This window comes from Phoca vitulina, unplaced genomic scaffold (genome assembly GCF_004348235.1).
Source record: "Phoca vitulina isolate PV1807 unplaced genomic scaffold, GSC_HSeal_1.0 scaffold70, whole genome shotgun sequence".
Classification (NCBI taxonomy): Eukaryota; Metazoa; Chordata; class Mammalia; order Carnivora; family Phocidae; genus Phoca; species Phoca vitulina.
The window spans coordinates 5,964,480-5,986,987 of NW_022589773.1; the positions used below are offsets into that span (position 1 = coordinate 5,964,480).

Genomic DNA, 22,508 nt, shown 5'->3' on the forward strand with positions numbered 1-22,508 from the left:
TTCTCTGGACAGAGTAACAAGACAAAAAAACTAATCTCAAAAAAGAGAAGAGGCAGTACTGTCTGCCAGGGACCTAATCAGTATAGATATAACTAAGACGTCAGAACTACAGTTCAGAATAACAATTATAAATGATACTAGCTAGACTTGAAAAAAGCATAGAAGACACTAGAGAATCCCTTTCTAGAGACATAAAAGAACTAAAATCTAATCAAGTCAAAATAAAAAATACTATTAATGAGATGCAATCAAAAATGGAGGCTCTAACTGCTAGGATAAATGAGGCAGAAGAGGGAATTAGTGATATAGGAGACAAAATGATGGCGAATAAAGAAGCTGAGAAAAAGAGAGAGAAACAACTACTGGATCACAAGGGGAGAGTTTGGGAGATGAGTGATACCATAAGATGAAACAATATTAGGATAATTGGGATCCCAGAAGAAGAAGAAAGAGAGAGAGGGGCAGAAGGTATATTGGAGCAAATTACAGTGGAGAATTTCCCTAACCTGGGGAAGGAAACAGGCATCCAAGTCCAGAAGGCACAGAGAAACCCCCTCAAAACCAATAAACATAGGTCAATACATGGACATATAATAATAGCGAAGCTTGCAAATCTCAGAGACAAAGAGAAAATCCTGAAAGCGGCTTGGGACAAGAGGTCCGTAACCTACAGGGGTAGTTTACAGTAGCAGACCTATCCATAGAGACCTGGCACGCCAGAATGGACTGGCATGATATATTCAGGGTGGTAAATGAGAAAAATATGCAGCCAAGAATACTTTATAAAGCAAGGCTGTCATTCAAAATAGAAAAAGCAGCTTTGCGCAGTGGCAGTATCGTAGCCAATGAGTTTTATCCGAGGAGCGATTATTGCTAATTCAAAATAGAAAAAGCGATAAAAAGCTTCCAGGACAAACAGAAAATAAAAGAATTTGTGATCACCAAACCAGCCCTGCAAGAAATAAAGGGGGTCCTGTAAGTGAACAGAGAACCGAAGAGTAACAAAGACCAGAAAGGAACAGAGACAATAGACAGAAACAGTGACTTTACAGGTAATAAAACGGCACTAAAATCGTATCTTTCAGTAGTTGAACGTAAGTGGGCTAAATGCCCCATTCAAAAGACAGAGGGTATGAGACCGGATACAAAAGCAAGACCCATCCATATGCTGTCTGCAAGAGACTCATTTTAGGCCCAAAGACACCTCCAGATTGAAAGTGAGGGGGTGGAAAACCATTTATCATGCTAATGGACATCAAAAGAAAGATGGGATAGCAATCCTTTTATCAAACAAATTAGATTTTAAACCAAAGACTGTAACAAGAGATGAGGAAGGACACTATATCATAATTAAAGGGTCTATCCAAAAAGAAGAGCTAACAATTATAAACATTTATGCCCCTAACATGGGAGCAGCCAAATAAAAAAAACAATTAATAACAAAGTTAAAGAAACCCATTGATAATAACACATTAATAGGAGGGGACTATAACACCCCACTCACAGCAATGGACAGATCATCTAAGCAGAAGATCAACAAGGAAACAAGAACTTTGAATGACACACTGGACCAGATGGATTTCACATATATATTCAGAGCATTCCATCCTAAAGCAACAGAACACACATTCTTCTCAAGTGCACATGGAACATTCTCCAGAATAGATCACATCCTGGGTCACAAATCAGGTCTCAACCAGTACCAAAAGACTGGGATCATTCCCTGCATATTTTCAGACCACAATGCATTGAAACTAGAACTCAATCACAAGAGGGAATTTGGAAAGAACTCAAATACATGGAGAATAAAGAGCATCCTAGTAAAGAATGAATGGGTCAACCAAGAAATTAAAGTAGAATTAAAAGAATTCATGGAAACAAATGAAAATGAAAACACAAGTGTTCAAAACCTTTGGGAGGCAGCAAAGGCGATCCTAAGAGGGAAGTATACAGCAAACAAGCCTTTCTCAAGACGCAAGAAAAGTCTCAAATACACAACCTAACCTTACACCTAAAGGAGCAGGAGAAAGAACTGCAAATAAAGCCTAAACTCAGCAGGAGAAGAGAATTAATAAAGATTAGAACAGAAATCAGTGAAATAGAAACCAAAAGAACATTAGAACACACCAACGAAACTAGGAGCTGGTTCTTTGAAAGAATTAGTAAGCTCAACACACCCTCAGCCAGACTTATGAAAAAGAGAAAGGACACAAATAAATAAAATCATGAATGAAAGAGGAGAGATCACAACCAACACCAAAGAAATACAAACAATTATAAGAAAATATTATGAGCAAATATATGCCAACAAAATAGGCAATCTGGAAGAAATGGATATATTCCTAGAGATGTACTGAACCAGGAAGAAATAGAAAACCTGAACAGACTGATAACCAGCAAGGAAATTGAAGCAGTAATCAAAAGTCTCCCCACAAACAAGAGTCCAGGGCCAGATGGCTTCCCAAGGGAATTCTACCAAACATTTAAAGAAGAATTAATACCTATTCTTCTGAAGCTGTTTCAAAAAACAGAAATAGAAGGAAATCTTCCAAATTCGTTCTATGAGGCCCACATTACACCTTGATCCCAAAACCAAAGGCCCCACCAAAAAGAATTACAGACCGATTATCCCTGATGAACATGGATGTTGAAATTCTCACCAAGATACTAGTCAATAGGATCCAACAGTACATTAAAAGGATTATTCACCATGATCAAGTAGGATTTATTCCTGGGCTGCAAGGGTGGTTCAACATTCGCAAACCAATCAAATGTAATATATCACATTAATAAAAGAAAGGACAGGAACCATATGATCCTTTCAATAGATGCAGAAAAAGCATCTGATAAAGTACAGCAACCTGTCTTGATTAAAACTCTATGCAGTGTAGGGATAGAAGGAACATACCACAGTATCACAAAAGCCATCTACGAAAAGCCCACAGCAAATATCATCCTCAATGGGGAAAAACTAAGAGCTTTTTCCCTAAGGTCAGGAACACGACAGGGATGTCCACTCTCACCACTGTTGTTCAACATAGTACTGGAAGTCCTAGCCTTAGTAATCAGACAACAAAACGAAATAAAAGCATCCAAACTGGCAAAGAAGAAGTCAAACTCTCACTCTTTGCAGATGACATGATACTGTAAGTGGAAAACCCAAAAGACTCACCCCAAAATTGCTAGAACTCATACAGGAATGCAACAAAGTGCCAGAATACAAAATCACTGCACAAAAATCAGTTGCATTTCTATATACTAACAATGGGACAGAAGAAAGAAATTTAGGAGTTGATCCCATTTACAATTGCACCCAAAACCGTAAGATACCTAGGAATAAACCTAACCAAAGAGGCAAAGAATCTGTATTCAGAAAACTATAGAACACTCATGAAAGAAACTGAGGAAGACACAAAGAAATGGAAAAACCTTCCATGCTCATAGATTGGAAGAACAAATATTGTTAAAATGTCTACGCTACCTAGAGCAATCTACACATTCAATGCAATGCCTATCAAAATACCATCAAATTTTTTCACAGAGCTGGAACAATAATCCTAAAATTTCTATGGAACCAGAAAAGATCCTGAATAGCCAAAGGAATGTTGAAAAAGAAAACCAAAACTGGGGGCATCACAATGCCAGACTTCAAGCTCTATTACAAAGCTGTAATCATCAAGACAGTATGGTACTGGCACCAAAACAGACACATGGATCAATGGAACAGAATAGAGAGCCCAGAAATGGACCCTCAACTCTATGGTCAACTAATCTTCAATAAAGAAGGAAAGAATATCTAGTGGAAAAAAGACAGTCTCTTCAACAAATGGTGTTGGGAAAATTGGACAGCCACATGCAGAAGAATGAAACTGGACCATTTTCTTACACCACACACAAAAATAGACTCAAAATGGATCAAAGACCTAAACGTGAGATAGCAATCCATCAAAATCCTAGAGGAGAACACAGGCAGCAACCTCTGTGACCTCGGCTGCACCAACTTCTTGCTAGACACATCTCCAAACGCAAGGGAAACAAAGGTAAAAATGAACTATTGGGACTTCATCAGGATAAAAAGTTTTTGCACAGCAAACAGTTGACAAAACCAAAAGACAACTGACAGAATGAGAGAAGATATTTGCAAATGACCTAGCAGATAAAGGGCTAGTATCCAAAATCTATAAAGAACTTATCATACTCAAAACTTAAAGAACAAATTATCCAATCAAGAAATGGGCAAAAGAAATGAACAGACATTTCTCCAAAGAAGACACACAAATGGCCAACGGACACATGAAAAAATGCTCAACATCACTCGACATCAATACCACAATGAGATATCACCTCACACCAGTCAGAATGGCTAAAATTAACAAGTCAGGAAACAATAGATGTTGGCGGGGATGCGGAGAAAGGGGAACCCTCCTACACTGTTGGTGGGTGCAGCCACTCTGGAAAACAGCATGGAGGTTCCTCAGAAAGTTGAAAATAGAGCTACCCTATGACCCAGCAATTACACTACTAGGTATTTACCCTAAAGATACAAATGTAGTGACCTGAAGGGGCACCTCCATCCCAATGTTTATAGCAGCCATGTCCACCATAGTGAAACTATGGAAAGAGCCCAGATGTCCATTGACAGATGAATGGATAAAGAAGATGTGGTATGTATATATATACATACACACAACAGACTACTACTCAGTCATCAAAACAAATGAAATCTTGCCATTTGCAATGACATGGATGGAACTAGAGGGTATTATGCTAAGCGAAATGGGTCATTCAGAGAAAGATAATTATCATATGATCTCACTCATATGTGGAATTTAAGAAACAAAACAGAGGATCACAGGGGAAGGGAGGGGAAAATATAACAAGAGAAAATCGGAGAGGGAGACAAACCATAAGAGACCCTTAGTCATAGGAAACAAACTGAGGGTTGTTGGAGGAGCTAGGGTAACTGGGTGATGGACATTAAGAAGGCACATGATGTAATGAACACTGGGTATTATGTAAGACTGATGAATCACTGAACTCTACCTCTGCTATTAATAATACACTATATGTTAATTAACTAAATTTAAATTTAAAAAATATACAGATAAAAAACAACATGGAAGTCACACGGGAAAAGGAGAGACTTTAAAAACTTTTTCAAAAAGTCGTAACATTCGTATCTTTATAGTACAGAGAAGATAATACTATATCCATGAAATGAGAAAATATTAACAAAATGAACATTCACAGAATGATCTTGGAAATTAAACATAAAATACTAGAAATAAACTCAACAGAAAAGAAAGAATTTAAAGTTGAAAAAAATGTCTCAAAAGTAAAGCAAAAACACAATGTGATGGAAAACAGGAAGAAGGTAAAGAATATCAGTCCTGGAAGTCAAATTCCAAATAAAGGGGCTCCAAAGAAAACGGAAGAGAGGATACAGTGAACACAAATTTTCCTAGAACAAGAGGCTCCAAACTGAAAGGATTCAACACAATGGATGAAAAGAGCATTATAATACACCATGGCACATCATCATAAAATTGTAAAAACATTGGAAGGTAGAAGGAAATGGAACAATGCCTTCACAATTCTGAAGGAAAATTATTTCTAACATGGAATTTTATATCCATCAAACTATCAATCAAGCGTGACTAGAATCACGACACATTCAATAGACAGTGACCAGAAAATAACTCACCTTCCACACACCCTTTCAAGAAGATACTAGAGGATGTTCACCACCATAAGCAGGGAATAAACCTAGAAAGAGAAACAAAAAGAAGATATAATATCAGAGAAAGGACAGAATGGATGATAATGAAGGAAAATCCTACAATAACTGAAAAAAGTTTTTAAACAGAAAGAGGCTTTTTGTATCTGCTCAGATTTCCTTCTCAAAATACAGAATTTTATGTAAATGCTGAAAGAATTCAAGAAACCTCCACAACCTCTTAAATTAAAAAAAAAAAAAAAAGGAAAGCAAAAAGAAAGAAGGGGGAGACAAAAGCAACAGCATTCACTGTGGTATACCAGTCTTCTATATTGATAGAAAAAGCCAGTTCTTCTGATCAGCTCTGTGCTTCCAGTTACTAACTTTAGGTTACAACACAGTACTTAACAATGGTTGGCTTCAATTCTTCTGGTCAGAAAATGTTTAACAGAAATTAAAGAACAAATGTAAATAAGGGAGACTCAACTGCCTTCTTTTGATAAATGTTGCCTCTTTTTAATCAAAGACTAAAGATGGTTTAGCAATAGCCATTCAACTGCTTTATTACCCAATTTAGATGCTTCCTCAACAGTCCAGTGGAGAAATTCAGTAAAGGTAAATGGAATTTTAAAATGCGGTCACCAGGGGCACCTGGTGGCTCAATCAGTTAAGCATCTAACTCTTGATTTCGGCTCAGGTCACGATCTCATGGGTTGTGGGATCAAGCCCTGAATGGGGCTCCTTGCTCAGCAGGGAATCTGCTTGAAATAGTCTCTCCCTCTGTCCCTCTCCCTGCTCCTGCTCTCTCTCTCTCAAAACAAATAAATAAATCTTTAAAATAAAATGTGGTCACAAATAAACAAGCAAACAAAAACAAAACAATCACACCCACTCCTAGAACTATCTGACCCATTCAAAGCGCCTCCAGTGGACTCCTGTATACTCTTAAATCTGACCAAAAAAACCCCAAAAAATCATACAAGATTTCATAAGAAATCAAAGCACAGAACGTAGCTCTAGAAAATACTATGCTGCTTAACTGATACCTCACTGGTAATCACACTAAGTGGAAAATGAGAAAAACAAATTGGAATAGTGCAGGTTTTGAAAGCTTGTCCTACCACAGCCTAACTGAAAGACAAGTTCACAAGAAACATGCTCAAAATCATTCACAATAAAATTCTTTCCTTAAATACAGCATTTTAAATTGTCCAACTGATACAATTCTAAAATATCAACTATTTACTATCTTCTAATTGACTAATGCAATTGGATTCCATTAACAGCTAATTTTTGCCAAATTCTAAAAAACTCATTTAAGTTAAAAGACCATAAAGAAAGAATAAAATACTTATACTGTATTTTTGCATTCCTACAATTCGAAAGCAACAGAATCAAATTTTTTCAGGATGTGAATAAACATGCCATACTTCAGGTTAAAGCATATTCTATTCCAAAATTAGCAGTGAAAATAAGCTCGGAAAGAAAGGACTTCCCAGCCTTGAATTCAGTGGCATTAATATTAATGACAATCCCACTCATTTCAAAGGCATGTCCCAGAGTGTTTATATTATGAAAAATGGCTCTGGAATGTCATCTTCAGTAAATTTTAAATTGTTTAATCTGAGGTTTTGCTAGATTTGTAACAGCTGCACTTGTGTTTACAACTATAATAAGATCTTTACAGCATGGCACTCCTTTACACATTTTTTAGATCTGGTTGGTACAAACATGTTGTACTGATCAATGGAAATGAGTTTGGTATCTCTCGATAGCTACAAATTTGGTCAGAATAAAGTTTTGTTTTGGATTAACATTGTACAACAAATGCATCATAGACCTTCAGAAGTTTTATGGTATTGGTTACAGAAGGATAGGATAAAAACTTCCATTCCTATACAAACATTTGGAAAATGACTCAATTTGTGTTTGTGGAATTCAAATTTTGTTTGGGGAGAAGATATGCATATCAAATACACTGTGCATCTAATTTGTTTGCTGGCATTCACGGAGGCTCTCAGGGCAAGTTACCAACCAGAAACTGGTTAGGCAGTATTCAAAAGCCTACATTTCTTCTAATACCTTTATTTACACAGTAGAAAAATGCAACAAAAAAGCCTGCCAAAGACTTGCTTAAGACTGTTTCAACAGGGAGCACCAGCAATCCTTGGCCATGGGGCTGCTGGGGCAATGAGAAGAGCACCAGACCAGCGTCAGTTTCGGGGGTAACAGTCAACAGCTTTGCCACTAACCTCAGTTTTTTCTCTGTAAACATTTCACAGAGAAGTTATTATTGAAGGTGAAGGTTCTCTGCTAAAATAAGTTGAGTCTGGGCAACCAGAAATGCCCGGCTCTTTTAGAAACTGAAAAGATTATCATGCCCTAATAACTAAGACATATTTAAAAGCTGCACAAACAGAAGTAACCCCACAAGTTCTTCAGCACTATCCTCTTTTTGGGCTCTCAGGAATTCCTCATCCTGGTCAAAATTAATTTTTTGAAAAGCCTCCACTCTATTTTGTTCAGAATTACCCATTTTTTCCCCTAGCTATAACTTTGACAACTGAATGCACTTCAAAATGATTCAAGTGTTACTAAATTACTTTAGACAAAGATCATAAATTCAAATGTCCAGAATGGGTCAGATAAATGAGTAAAGCAATCAAAAGGGCTTGAGGCTACTGGGAGACAAAGCATCATCCAAAGAAGACAGCCAGAACTTAGTTCCTGCCAGCTGCTGGCAAAGGAAAAGTCAGATTTAGTTGTCCTACTGCCTTAATAAAAACCTAGAAAATATGGGTTTTTAAAGGTGAAACTGCTTGGTGTTTAAATGTTAGTGATTAGAAAACTCTTAAACATCATGCAAGCCACACAAAACTTAACTTCAAAGCAGATCTGTTCTCTGCTTTATTATCTCTACCATGTTTGTTTTATACGGATGTATGTAAAATACCATTACAAGGTAAAAAAGAACTTTGGTGACTTTTTTTAATGCTTCAATTATGCTATGACTTATGTCGATATATTCAACAACGTTCATTTTTTTTTCTTAAAATACAATTGGATTGTAATGTTATATTAACTTCAGTTTCATACACACACCATGATTTGATCTTTGTATACACTACAGTAAGTCTAGTTACTATCCATCACCATATAATTGCTCTGTTTACCCATTTCATCCACCCCATAACCAACTGCCGTTCTGATAACCCCAATCTATTCTCCATATCTGGAGTTTTTGTTTTGTTTCTTGTTTCATTTTTTAGATTCCATATATAAATAAAGTCATAAACTTGTCTTTCTCTGACTTATTTCATTAGCATAATACCCTCAGATCCATCCATGTTGTTGCAAATGGCATGCTTTCATTCTTTTTTATGGCTGAGCGGTATTCCATTGTCTATATACCACATCTTCTTTTTCCATTCATCTACTGATGAATATTCTTGTTGTTTCCATATCTTGGCTACTGTAAATAATAACTGCAATGAACACGGTATGCAATATATGTTTCTTAATTAGTGTTTTCATCTTCAAATAAATACCAAGAAGTGGAACAGCTGGATCATATGGTAGTTCTATTTCTAATTTTATAAGGAAGCTCCATACTGTTTTGTTTAGTGGCTGCACCAATTTACATTCCCACCAGCTGTGCACAAGGGTTCCCTTTTCTCCACATTCTCTCAAACTTTTTTTAAAATAATAGCCACTCTAACAGGTGTGAAGTAATATACCACTGTGGTTTTAATTTGCATTTCCTTGATGGTGATGTAGAACATCTTTTCATGAGCTTGTTGGCCACTTATATATTTTCTTTGGAAATATGTCTGTTCAGATACACTGCCCATTTTTCAATGAAAATGTTCGGCTTCTTTGCTATTGACTTGCTTGAGTTCTGTATATATTTTGGATGTTAACCCCTTAACAGATGTATGATTTGCAAATATTTTCTCTCATTCAGTAGGTTGCCTTTTCATTTTGATGGTTTCTTTTGCTGTGCAGAAGCTTTTCAGTTTGATGTACTCCCATCTGTTCATTTTTGCTTTTGAAATCAAATCCAAAAATTAAATGTCAAGACCAATGTCAAGGAACTTACCATCTATGTTTCCTCCTTGGAGTTTTATGATTTCAGGTCTTACATTCAAGCCTTTAATCCATTTTGAGTTAATTTTTGTGTACGGTATACAATAGTGCTCTAGTTTCATTCTTTTGCATGTGGCTGTCCAGTTTTACCAACACCATTTTTGAAGAGACTTTCCCCATTGCAATGCTTGGCTCCTTTTCAGAAATTAATTGACCATAGGTGTGTAGGTTTAATCTGGGCTATTCTGTTCCATCAATGTGCCTGTTTTTATGTCAATAACAAATGTTTTGATTACCATAGCTTTGTAGTATAGTTTGAAATCAGAAAGCATGATACCTCCAGCTTTGTTGTTCTTTCTCAAGATTGCTTTGGCTATTCAGGGTCTTTTGTGGTTCCACACAAATCTTTAAATTATTTGTTCTATTTCTGTGAAAAATACTGAAACGTTTTTGATAGGGACTGCACTGAATCTACAGATTGCTTTGGGTAGTATGGACATTTTAAACAATATTAATTCTTCTAATCCATGAGCATGGAATATCTTCTCCTTATTTGTATCTTCCTCAATTTCTTTCATCAAGGTCTTATAGTTTACAGTGTACAGATCTTTCACCTTCTTGGTTAAATTTATTCATAGGTAGGGACACCTTGGTGGCTCAATTAGTTAAGTGTCTGAGTCTTGATTTTAGCTCAGGTCATGATCTCAGGGTCCTGGGTTCGAGCCCCATGTCCGGTTCCACACTCAACAGGGAATCTGCTTAAGGATTCTCTCTCTCCCTCTCCCTCTGCCTTTCCCCCTGCTTGCATGCTCACCTCTCTCTAAAATAAATAAATAAATCTTTTAAAAAATTTATTCATATTTTATTCTTTTATTTACAATTATAAATGGGGTTTCTTCTCTTTCTGATACTTCATTACTCATGTATAGAAATGCAACAGACTTCTGCATATTGATTTTGTATCATGCAATTTTACTGAATTCATTTACTAGTTCTAACAGTTATTTAAATGAGTCTTGTTGTTTTTTTTAAATCCATTTAGCCACTCTAGGCCTTTTGATTGGAGAATTTAATCCATCTACTTTTAAGGTAATTTTTGATAAGTATGCACTTATTGCCATTTGTTAATTGTTTTCTGGCTGTTTTTTGTAGTTTCTCTCTTTTCCTTTCTTATTCTCTTCCCTTGTGGTTTGATCACTTTCCGTAGTGTTATATTTACATTCATTTCTCGTTATCTTTTGTACATGTATTAACAGGTTTTTGCTTTCTGGATACCCTGAAGTTCACATATAACAGCCTGTATATATAACAGTCTATTTTATGTTGGTAGCAACTTAAGTTTGAAGGCATGCTAAAAACTCTCATTTTCACTATCGCCCCCCAAACATTTTATGTTTTGATATCTTCTTTTACAACTCTTTATTTTGTGTATCCAACATTTATTCATGATAAGAACTCTCAACAATATAGGAAGGAAAGTTCCTCAACCTGATGAAGATCATTAAGGAAAAACTTATATCTAACATCATACCTACTGGTAAAATATTAGATGCTTTTCCCTTAAGATCAGAAACAAATCAAGAATGTCCACTCTCCCCACTTCCATTCAGCAATGTACTGGAAGTTTTAGGCCAAAAAAAAAAAAGGGCACCCAAATGCAAAGGGAAAAATAAAATTGTCTATATTGACAGATGACATGAGTGTATGTAGAAAATTCTAAGGAATTCACAAAAAACCTGCCTGAAGTAATAAACAAGGTTGCATGATACTAGGTCAATATACAAAAAAAACAAGTGTATTTGTATTTTCATATACTGGCAATGAGCAATCCAAAATTGAAATATGAAAAACAATTCTATTCGCAATAGCATCAAAAAGGAAACACTAAGAAATAAAACTAACAAAAGAAGGGCAAGACTTGTACAATGATAATTACAAAAAAATGCTCAAAGAAATTAAAGATCTAAACAAATGAAAAGACATTCCATATTCATGTTATTACATTTCTCCCCCAAAAGGGATCTACAGAGTCAATGCAATTTCTATCAAAATCAGCAGGCTTTTTGGGGGAAAAAAATGACAAGATGATACCAAAACTTAACATGGAAATGTAAGGAACCCAGAATAGCCAAAATAATGTGAAAAAGAACAAAAACAATGGAAGACTTTTACTACCCAATTTCAAAATTTACTACAAAGCTACCATAATTAAGACAGTGTGGTGCTGGTATAAAAACAGGCATGCAGATCACTGAAACAGAAATGAGAGTCTAGGAATAATTAATGGTCAACTGATTTTTTTTAAGATTTTATTTATTTACTTGAGAGAAACTGAGAGCTTGCGTGCGTATGTGGGGTGAGGGGTAGAGGGAGAAGGAGAGAGTCTCAAACAGACTCTGTGCTGAGCATGGAGACTGACAAAGGTCTTGATTTCATGATCCTGAGATCCTGACCTGAGCTGAAACCAAGAGCTAGACACAACCAACTGAGCCATCCAGGTACCCATACAGCAAATTGATTTTTGATAAAAGTGGGGGAAGGTTTTTTTCAACAAATAGTGCTAGCACAACTGGATATACATGTACAAAAAAGATGAATTTGGATCCCTATCTCATACCATACACAAAAGTTTATGGAAATTAATCATAAACCTAAGATATGATCCAAAAAAAGAAAAAAAATTGATAAAATGGACTTCCTCAAAATTAAAACTTTTGTACTTCAAAAGATACCATGAAGAGAATGAAAAGACAAGTAACAGAATGAGAGAAATTATTTGCAAAACACGTGTCTGATAATGGGCTTCTACTGAGATATACAAAGAATGCTTACAACCCAATAATAAGACAATCAACTGTGAAAATGTGTTAAGGAAACCTAAGTTAAAATTGGAACGAGGAAGCCATGAAAGGAGGGCTCTCACATAGACCCATTTATTGCAGCTGAACTCTCACAGTCTTCCAACGAACTTTATTCAAAACTACCCCTCCAAATTCCTCCTTTCCTCTATAAAAGGATCCTCCCCTCCATTGTTCTCAGGATTTGCCTATGGTTCACCATAGTTTCCTTCTCTTGAACTGCAATTCCTCTGCTATTTCCAAATAAACTTGATTTTGCTGGCTCATCACTTACATTTTTTTTAAAAAAAAGTTGACATTTCATGGTGTCAGAAGTGGGATCCGAAGGCAATGAACCCTAGAGGAACTAATGACCCCTAGAGCCACACATGGCACCCACTTGTACCCCTCATACTCTCTGCTTGAGTTGTCTTCTTCCTTTCAGTTTGATAAGTCTTCTCTCAGATTCAAGCTCCCTCCTTTTGGTTGAGCTCTCCAATTTTATTGGTGATCTGTTTTCTTGAAGGTATAGTCCTTTTAGTGATACTCATTTATATTCTGAACCTCTGGTTTTGAAGTATGAGAAGATCCCAATCCTCTAAATTCTCTCAAGAGGGTCCTCCTTCTGGGATCCCAGTTTTATGTTCAAAAACTACAGTCCCTCCTCTTGTGCATCCTTAACTAAGTAGGACAACTTACAGATAACTTACAACTCAAATGCCCAAAGATAACTTACAACTCCAATGGCCATTATGGGGAACCTTCAATCGCCCAAACTCATATTTTTCAGAACCAAATTAGAAGACCATAGCTCTGAAATTAAACAGACTAAATGGGATCCCTATCTTAATTGGTACCTGGAGGCTTCCAAATGTTCCAAGATTTTAAAATCATCTCTTTACAAAATATCATTTCCAAATTAACTGAGGTGAACAATTGAAAGAAGACCCAAAAAAGCTTCTAAGGCCTCTTTTTCCCCTCCCTTGTGCTCTTTGTCTCTGCTGCCAGCTTCTTTTCCTCCTGCACCACCCCCATCTTCTTTATACCCTCCACTTTCTCATTCTGATCCCCTCACTAAACTTTTCTTTTTCTCAAAATCTCTCCTCACTTCCTGCTCCCCTGAACCTATTAAAACCTGCCCCTTTAAAATCAGACCCTCTGTCAATCCAAATGCTAAACCCTTAATTTCTTATGTTACCTGGACTAAAGTTGAATTACAAGCCATAGTCAAAGATTTTCCCAAAGTAACTGAGGATCCCCATAGACTTGCTAAGGAATTTAGTATAGTCATTCAAACTTATCAGCCCGGTTTCTCTGGTTTATACCATATGCTTGTTAGGGAAGGCCAGGCCCAACACTGGATGAAAACTACCAAATGGAACGATCCCAAGAAGCCTAGAATTACAACATGGGTAAAAAGAAACCCTTGCTGCCATATATATGATCAGGCTTGGGGAATTGCCAACTGACTCCTTTTGGTAATTCTCAGGGCTTTCCCAAAGCCAGCTGATTGGAATATGATTCAGGCTTGTACCCAGAAGCCCAATGAGCCCATGCATGATTATTAGAGCCAGCTCCAAATTATCTTTAAAGAAAATTCTGGTCTTGCTTTGGATATTGAGTCCACCTGGATAGCAGTTAACTCTATGTTCATTAACAGGCTGAACTGGGATTTTTTTATTCTAGTTAAAAGGACCAGGATGGAATGAAAAAGTATCTCCACTGCAGATTGAGCTGATTTAGCAAACAAGGTCACCTACATCTTAGATGATTCAAATAAAAGAAAGACCCATAAACCCCTTCATTTGAACTCCAACAAATGAAGGATCCTAAATAAAACCAAAACCCTCCTGGTCTCTGCCATTATTGCAAAAAGCCAAAATATTGGAAGAAAGACTGCTACAAGTCTAAGTGCTCCAGGCACCTTCAGCCCTCTATCCAGCCAATGTTCTAATCCCCAGTGATGGAACTCCAAACTCCAGGGACTATTCCAGTCCTTTCCCTTAATTGACCTGGAGAAACCACTCTCCAGACGGGGAATGAATCTCTCTGTACCTACTGATACTAAAGCTACACTCCTCAGTGCTCAACTCCATTGCCATTAAACAGCCGCTGCCTCAGAGTACTAAAACAGTTCAAATAGCGGGAGTCTCTAATAAATCTCAACAGGTTCCTATCTCTAAACCTATACCTTTTTGCTTAGGCCTTTGGAGATACCCAACTTTTTCTCCTTAGTTTCTCTGACCTTATTTATTTATTGGGCCAAGATTTCTTAGAAAAATATCATGCTGGGATTTTTCTTCCAAAAGGTGGAAATAATTCTAGAATTTGACAGCAGGAACCAAAATAGCTAACTAGATAAGTCAAATGACCCTTCAATATCTCTTATTTGCTCCATCTCTGATATCAATATATCTATTCCAAGGACACTAATCATTTGTCTCTAATGGATCAGCTACCATCCTCTCCATGGCAAAATCCCCAACTGATATTTACAGAATCCACAGTGCACCTCCTGTTAAAGATCCAAACAGATTCTTCAAAATTTCTCCCCAGAATTAACCAATACCCTAATAAATAGAGGCCCTTCAAGGCATTAAGCCAATAACAGAAGGCTATAAGACTCAGGGCCTCATTATCCCCTGCACCAGGCACTGCAACACCATTTTACCTGTGAAGAAACCAAATGGCCATGGATGGAGGCTCATCAGGACCTCCGAGCCATAAACAATATTGTCATCGCTTTGCCACTCTGTTGTCCCCAATCCCACCTTATTTGCTTCCATCCCTACTGAGAGCAAATTTTCTTATGATTGATTTATGTAATGTTTTCTTCAGTATCCCAGTAAATAAAACTAGTAAATATCTTTTTGCCTTTACTTGGGAAGAACAGCAATATACCTGGACAGTAATGCCCCAGAGTTTCATGGAAAGCCCTTTTTTCTTACAAGCTTTAAAGACTGACCCAGATGATATCAAGTTCCCTGGAGACTCCACTTAAATATGTGGATGACTTACTTCTCTGCTCCTCTTCCCAAGCCTCCTCACAAGAAGATAGCATCCATCTGCTAAAACTCCAAGCCAAAAAGGGATAGAAAGTCTCTTTAAAAAAATTAAAATTTGTTCAAACTTAAATTTGATACTTAGGACATTTAACCTTAGAACAAGGACTGCATCTAAGATCACACAGGCTTCATGGCACCCTGAACTTCTCAAAGCCCAAAACCAAACATCAGCTGTGAGGTTTTCTCAGGTTGGCAGGCTACTGTTGCAACTGGATCCCCAACTTTTCCCTTATGGCCCAACCCTTATAAACCTTGTTTAAAAACATCTAAACCTAGGAAGATTGAGATGACATGATTTTTCAAATCTTAAAAGATTTGGTTTAATAACCATCCCCTGGCCCTTGGACACCCCAATTATCAACTCCCTTTCTTTGTTGTATATGAAAAAGGGAATGCCCTTGGGATACTCACCCAAAAACAAAAGGATCACCACCAACCCACAGGATATTATAGAAAACAACTAAATCCTGTAGCCCCGGGATATCCCCGTTCCTCATAGCTATACCTGCTACTGCCCTTCTTGTAAAGGCCACTGAGGGAATAATCATGGGATCCCCTTTAACCATCTTTGTGCCACATGTTGTCAAAGCTCTTCTTAACTCTCATCATACTCAACATCTTTCATTAAGCCATTTCACTTCCTATGAAATCATCATGTTAACTGCCCCCTAGATCACTCTTGTTCACTGTAGTTACCTTAATCCTGCTAATCTTCTCCCCTCCTCTACTGATGAAAGCCCCAACAACTGCTAAATACTAACAAATCACCTTCCGACCCACATGATGATTTACAGAAAACTTCAGATAACATTGACTTTTCATGGTTCACCGGTGGATCTTATTTGAAAGATGAAAATGGTAAATATTGTGCTGAGTATGCAATATCAACTTTTGAAATAATTGAAGCAGCACCTTTGCCTTTGGCTATTTCAGCCCATCAAGGCAAATTATATGCACTCTTTAGGCCTGTATCCTAGACAAGGACAAAATTGCAACATTTGCACTGAGGGTAGACATGTCTTTGGAGTGGCTCACGATTTTGGAATGTTATATAAACAACGTGGCTTTTTTACTTCCAGCAGAGATAAAATTAAAAACGGGCCTTACCTTCAGTAATTATTGGATGCCATATTCTTACCTGCTGCTTTGGCTATTATTAAGGTCCAGGGGGCATTCTAAGCTTGACTCTCTGAAAGGTAAAGGAAATCACCTCACTCACATTTCCCAAAAAATGCTACCCTCAAAGGGTCCAAAAGTCAAACCTCTGTTATGGTCCAAAGGAACTCACCTCCAGAGGGCAGTCTGGAGAAATTGACGAGACACACCAACAATCAGCACCAGAAAAGGAAAAACAATATTGGCAATCAAACGGTGGCTGGTATGATAAAAAGAGAAACTTGTGTTTTGGGCCAAACAAAAACTCAGCCCCACCAGAAATTCTGTATTTCTATTTTTTTATTCCCTTTTTAAATTAACATACAATAGGGGCGCCTGAGTGGCTCAGTTGGTTAAGTGACTGCCTTTGACTCAGGTCATGATCCTGGAGGCCTCAGATCAAGCCCCACATCGGCTCCCTGCTCCGCAGGGAGTCTGCTTCTCCCTCTGACCCTCCCCCCCTCATGTGCTCTCTCTCTCTCATTCTCTCTCTCTCAAATAAATAAAATCTTAAAAATAAATAATTCATTAACATACAATAAACATACAATGTTATATTAGTTTCAGGTGTATAATACAATGATTCAACACTACTATACATTGTTCAATATTCATCAAGATAAGTGTACCTCTTAATTCCCTTAATTTCACTCATTCCTTCATTCACCTCCCCTCTGGTAACCACCAGTTTGTTCTCTCTATTTCTCTTGTTTTTTTGTCTTTTTTCTTTGTTCATTTGTTTTTGTTTTGTTTCTTAAATTCCATGTAAGAGTAAAATCATATGGTATGTCTTTTCCTGCCTGACTTGTTTCACTCAACATTACACCCTCTAGGTACATCCATGTTGCTGCAAATGGAAAGATCTCTTCTTTATGGCTGATTAATATTCCTGTGTGTGTGTGTGTGTGTGTGTGTGTGTGTACACCTTCATCCATTCATCTATCAATGGACACGGGTTGTTTCCATATCTTGGCTATTGTAAATAATGCTGCAATAAACATAGGGTGCATATATCTTTTCAAAATACATATGTTTTCATTTTCTTTGGGTAAATAGCAGTAGTGGGATTACTGAATCATTCGATAATTCTATTTTTAATATTTTGAGGAAACTCCATACTGTTTTTCACAATGGTTACACGAATCTGCATACCCACCAACAGTGCACAAGGGTTCCTTTTCCTCCACATCCTCATGAACAATTGTTATTTCCTGTCTTTTTAATTTTATCCATTCTGACAGGTGTGAGGTGATATCCCACGGTGGGTTTGATTTGCATTTCTTTGATGGCTAGTGATGTTGAGCATCTTTTCATATGTCTGTTGGCCATCTGTATGTCTTCTTTGGAGGAATGTCTATTCAGGTCCTCTGCCCATTTTTCATTGGATTTTTTCTGGAGTTGAATTGTATAAGCTCTGTATATAGTTCAGATATTAACCCTTTATTGCATATGCCATTTGCAAATACCTTCTCCCATTTAGTAGGTTGCCTTTTTGTTTTGTTGATGGTTTCCTTCACTGTGCAAAAGCCTTTTATTTTGATGTAATCCCAATAGTTTATTTTTGCTTTTGTTTCCCTTGCCTCAGGAGACATATCTAGAAAAATATTTCTATGGCCAATGTCAAAGAAATTACTGCCTGTTTTCTTCTAGGAATTTTATGGTTTCAGGTCTCACATTTAGGTCTTTAATCCATTTTGAGTTTATTTTTAAAGTTTCCGTTATTGACCACTGTACATGCACTCAACCAGTGGTCTATGGATAAAATGATAAGGTTTCTGAATCAATGCTGTTATGGAAAGGTGAGAAACCAAGCAACACTCGGAGAAGTAGGAGAACCTGGGTTTATTTTACATTGGTGGACCCAGACGAGCTCGCACTCAAAATTCTGGGCCCCAGGTAGCGGGGTTACAGAGCTTTTATAGGGCAGTGCAGGGAGTCAGGTTCCAAGGGCTGTGCTGACTGCCGGTAGGAGGGTTTAAATTGGCAGGGAGGGGGGTGCTTTTTAGGCGGGAACAGTAGTTAGGGCAGTGCAGGAAGCTTGTGGCGGGAAGCCTGTCTACAGAAGCAGAAATGGCTGGTTATCTCTTGCTCAAGCGGGGCTTCTGGTTATCTCTTAGTATTGCTAGTAACTTTCCACCTTCTGGGGCCTGCCGGCCTGGGCCTGCTCTGGATAATTTTCCTCTTCAATACTAGTGGGGAAATACTAACAAAGCCACAAAAAAGGCCTACTGTGATTGCCCCAACTGCCCAAAATACAATCCAGGAAAACCTATCCTCACTGCTCCTGGGCACTTTAAATTGCCTAACGAACCATTCGAGGTTTGAAAAATGGACTTTATTCAGCTACCCCCATCTCATGGGTACAAATATGTCTTGGCAATGATTCATGTCCTCCCACTGGGTCAAAACCTTTCCATGTAGACAAGCTACTTTGCTCTTCAGTAGCTAAAATTCTACTGGGGGGAAAAAAAATCATCCCTACCCGAGGAACCCCTCTTAAGCCCTACAGTGACCAAAAAACTCACTTTATTGGTCAAATATTATGGTGAGTCTGTGATGTCTGGCCAGTTCTGTAGCATTTTCACTGTTACTTATCACCCTTCACATCTTTCACTTACTATCCTCGGTCTTCAGGACTAAGTGAACAAACCAGCAGCACTAAAAAAAACTCAACTGGCAAAATTTGTGGAAAACTTCCAAATACCCTGGCCAGAAGAACTGCCTTAGTCCTTCCTAATCTCAGATCCACCCCCTTTGGAACCCACAAGTTCTCACCTTTGAGATAATTATTGAGTGCCCTATGCATCTAGCTTCGACGTTTTTTGACCCACACCTAATAAAAGGAGATATATTTCAGTATCGCAAAGGTCTAATTACATCCCTTGAAAACAATAATGCGCTAACAGAGCAATCTTTTCACAACCTGTTCCCAGGAGATGAAGACCCCCAAACACCACACCCTGTAACCTGGGGATTTCATTTATTAGAAAGGACATCTCCAAAAAGACTCTCTTCAACCACACTAGAAAGGTAATTACGACCAATTCTTGTGCCAGCAAACTCCATGGAGTTGACTCCTGGATCCATGTGTCTCATCTAAAGAAAGCCTCAAACCCTGACTAAACCTGCACACCAAATGGTGACCTAAAATTAAGGATTTCCAGGAACTGAAGCAAACAACAGCCGAAGCAGAGTTTTCCCAACATGATGAGGGTAGACCTGTACATTCTCCCCTTTCTGCTTCTGCAGAAGGGCCCACAGCAACCACCTGGCCACCCACCTCAAAATACCCATAAGCCCTAACTGACCAAAGGGCTACTTACAATCAGGCACAGTTACCAAAAAAGGGAATATTCCATGTCCCCATACCTCCTCTCCTCCCACCTTTAAAAACAGCCCCCACCCACTACCTCGTGGCAGACAGTCTCTCCTTTGCTGTCTTGCCTGCTGCTCCCTCGCGGTGTATTAAATAAACTTCTAACGCCTCTGTTCTCCCTCAGGTGAATCCTTTCATTGTCCAAACTGCTGGCTTCCACCCCATCAGGTCACCCCACATCTTAGGCCCCCATACGATTGGGAGAGACACCATATATTTCCTGATTCCTGGCAAAAGGGGAAAACATTTCCCACTGTTGGATGTCATCAGAAACCTGGATCTGTCCATGACAGCTGTGAACCTTTAGTCTTCCCTGTAGCCAACTTTTTCTTCATCTCCAATGCAACCACTAACTAGACCCTCACCCTTCAGGGTCTTTCTTTCTTTCTTTTTTTTTTTTCAAACAACCTTTTTTAAAATTCAAATTTTAAAATCCAATTAATTAACATATACCGTATTACTGGTTTGTAGGTAGAGGTCAGTGATTCATCAGTCTTATATAATACCCAGTGCTCATTACATCACCCAGCTACCCAGTCCCCCCATAAGAGACTCTTAATCATAAGAAACAAACTGAGGGTTGCTGGAGGGGGAGGGAGGAGAGGGTATTTCTTTCTGAGTCAAACTTCTACAACCAGGTTTTCCCCATACCTTGCTTTGACCTGTCCCCTGTTATAACTCTCAATGCAACTAATTACACCCATTGCACTTATACAGTTCCCCATTCTCACTACTACTTCACGTTTGCTTGCTGTAGCAAAATAACCCCCTTCTATACAGCCTTCAAGAACCAAGTCCACAGAACAAGACCGTTTCTCCCTAATTATTCCCTAAATACCAGTGACCCTAGGCTCAAAAGGGCCAACTGAATAATCTCAATTAACACCATTATTAATAATCAAACCATAGTAGGAGTCTTATGTGCACTACGTGGTTTCATCTTTGTCTGTGGTGAATCACTGGGCCTATGAATGTTTAGCCCACGGGGTTGGGGGGGGAGCCAATGCATACCAGGATTTCTAACTGTCCCCAGGGACATCCACAATAAATCTGAAGCCTCGCATAGGTTTTCCCCATTAAAACTTCACTGCCACATTAAAAGGTAACTCCCAGGAGGCATATGTGACTTTGGATTTGCCTCCACCAGTAGGGTACTTTACCCCTTTTGTGGACTTCCTTGACAATGAACGAATGATTAGACATCTTCCTCTGGAACTGGGAAAACTTGCCAAACCCAGTCCTAAGGCAATAGCAGCCCAACAACAAACACTTGGTCACTGGCTAAAGTATAGGAAGGCATACCTTATTTGTGCTTCACTTTATAGCGCTTCACAGATACTGCATTTTTTTTTTTCCCCACAAACTGAAGGTTTGTGGCAACCCGGTGTCAAACAAGTCTATTAGTGCCATTTTTCCAAAAGCATTTGCTCACTTTGTATCTGTGTCACATTTTAGTAATTCTCACACTATTTTAAACTTATTATTATATTTGTTACAGTGATCTGTGATCAGTGATTATAACTTGCTGAAAGCTCAGATTGGTTAGCATTTCTTAGTAATATTGTTTAATTAAGATATGTATTTTTTTAGACATAATGCTATCATACACTTAATAGACTACAGTATAGTGTAAACATAACTTTTATATGCACTGGGAAACCAAAACATCCATCTGACTTGCCTTATTGCAATATTTACTTTACTGTAATATTCGCTTTATTACAGTGTTCTGGAACTGAACCCACAATATCTTTGAGTTTGCATATAGCCTTTGATTACCTACTTGCTGAACCAGGAAGCATTTATGCAATAGCAAACACCACCTGTTGCACTTGGATAAATCCTCCAAAGTAGAAACCCAATCACATAAAATTACGGAACAAGTACATTAGCTACAATAAATTCCATCTGAAGATCTAGGGTCCTTCGCTCTCTTTAGCCAGTCACTTTCGGGTTTGGGCTCCTGGTTCAGGACTATTACATAAACTGGTGTCATTATTCTGCTCTTCATATCATTCTGTATAATCGTTTTTAAGCTTTGTACCTGTTGCCTGTCAAAACCTTGTAGAAAGGACATATCCAACAGGATGATGCGGCAGCCTCAACACATCAAGATATTTCCAATGCTTATAACCTTGATAAGATACAGACTTTGAATGAATACCTGAGAGTTCTCTCTCCCACTGTTTCTTGTTACTCAAATGTGGCTTCAGTGGTTTCCAATCTGTGCACCTCCCTCTGATGTGGGACATGACATACAGGAAAGATCCTTC

The 22,508-nt window shown here is 38.0% G+C and overlaps 1 protein-coding gene and 1 pseudogene across 9 annotated transcripts in view; one reads left to right on the top strand and one right to left on the bottom strand.

Moving 5' to 3' along the window:
* Positions 1-22,508, bottom strand: part of FANCC (FA complementation group C) — a 279,290-nt gene that overhangs the window by 253,097 nt on the left and 3,685 nt on the right. For 7 of the 9 annotated variants that reach the window (XM_032392975.1, XM_032392970.1, XM_032392971.1 and 4 more), the window contains exon 2: positions 5,705-5,766. The gene's annotated coding sequence lies outside the window, so the exon portion shown is untranslated. Of the gene's footprint in view, positions 1-5,704; positions 5,767-16,842; positions 17,007-22,508 lie in introns of those variants that run through there. The other 2 variants (XM_032392967.1, XM_032392968.1) reach the window with 2 other exon arrangements.
* Positions 817-943, top strand: LOC116624804 (annotated as a pseudogene).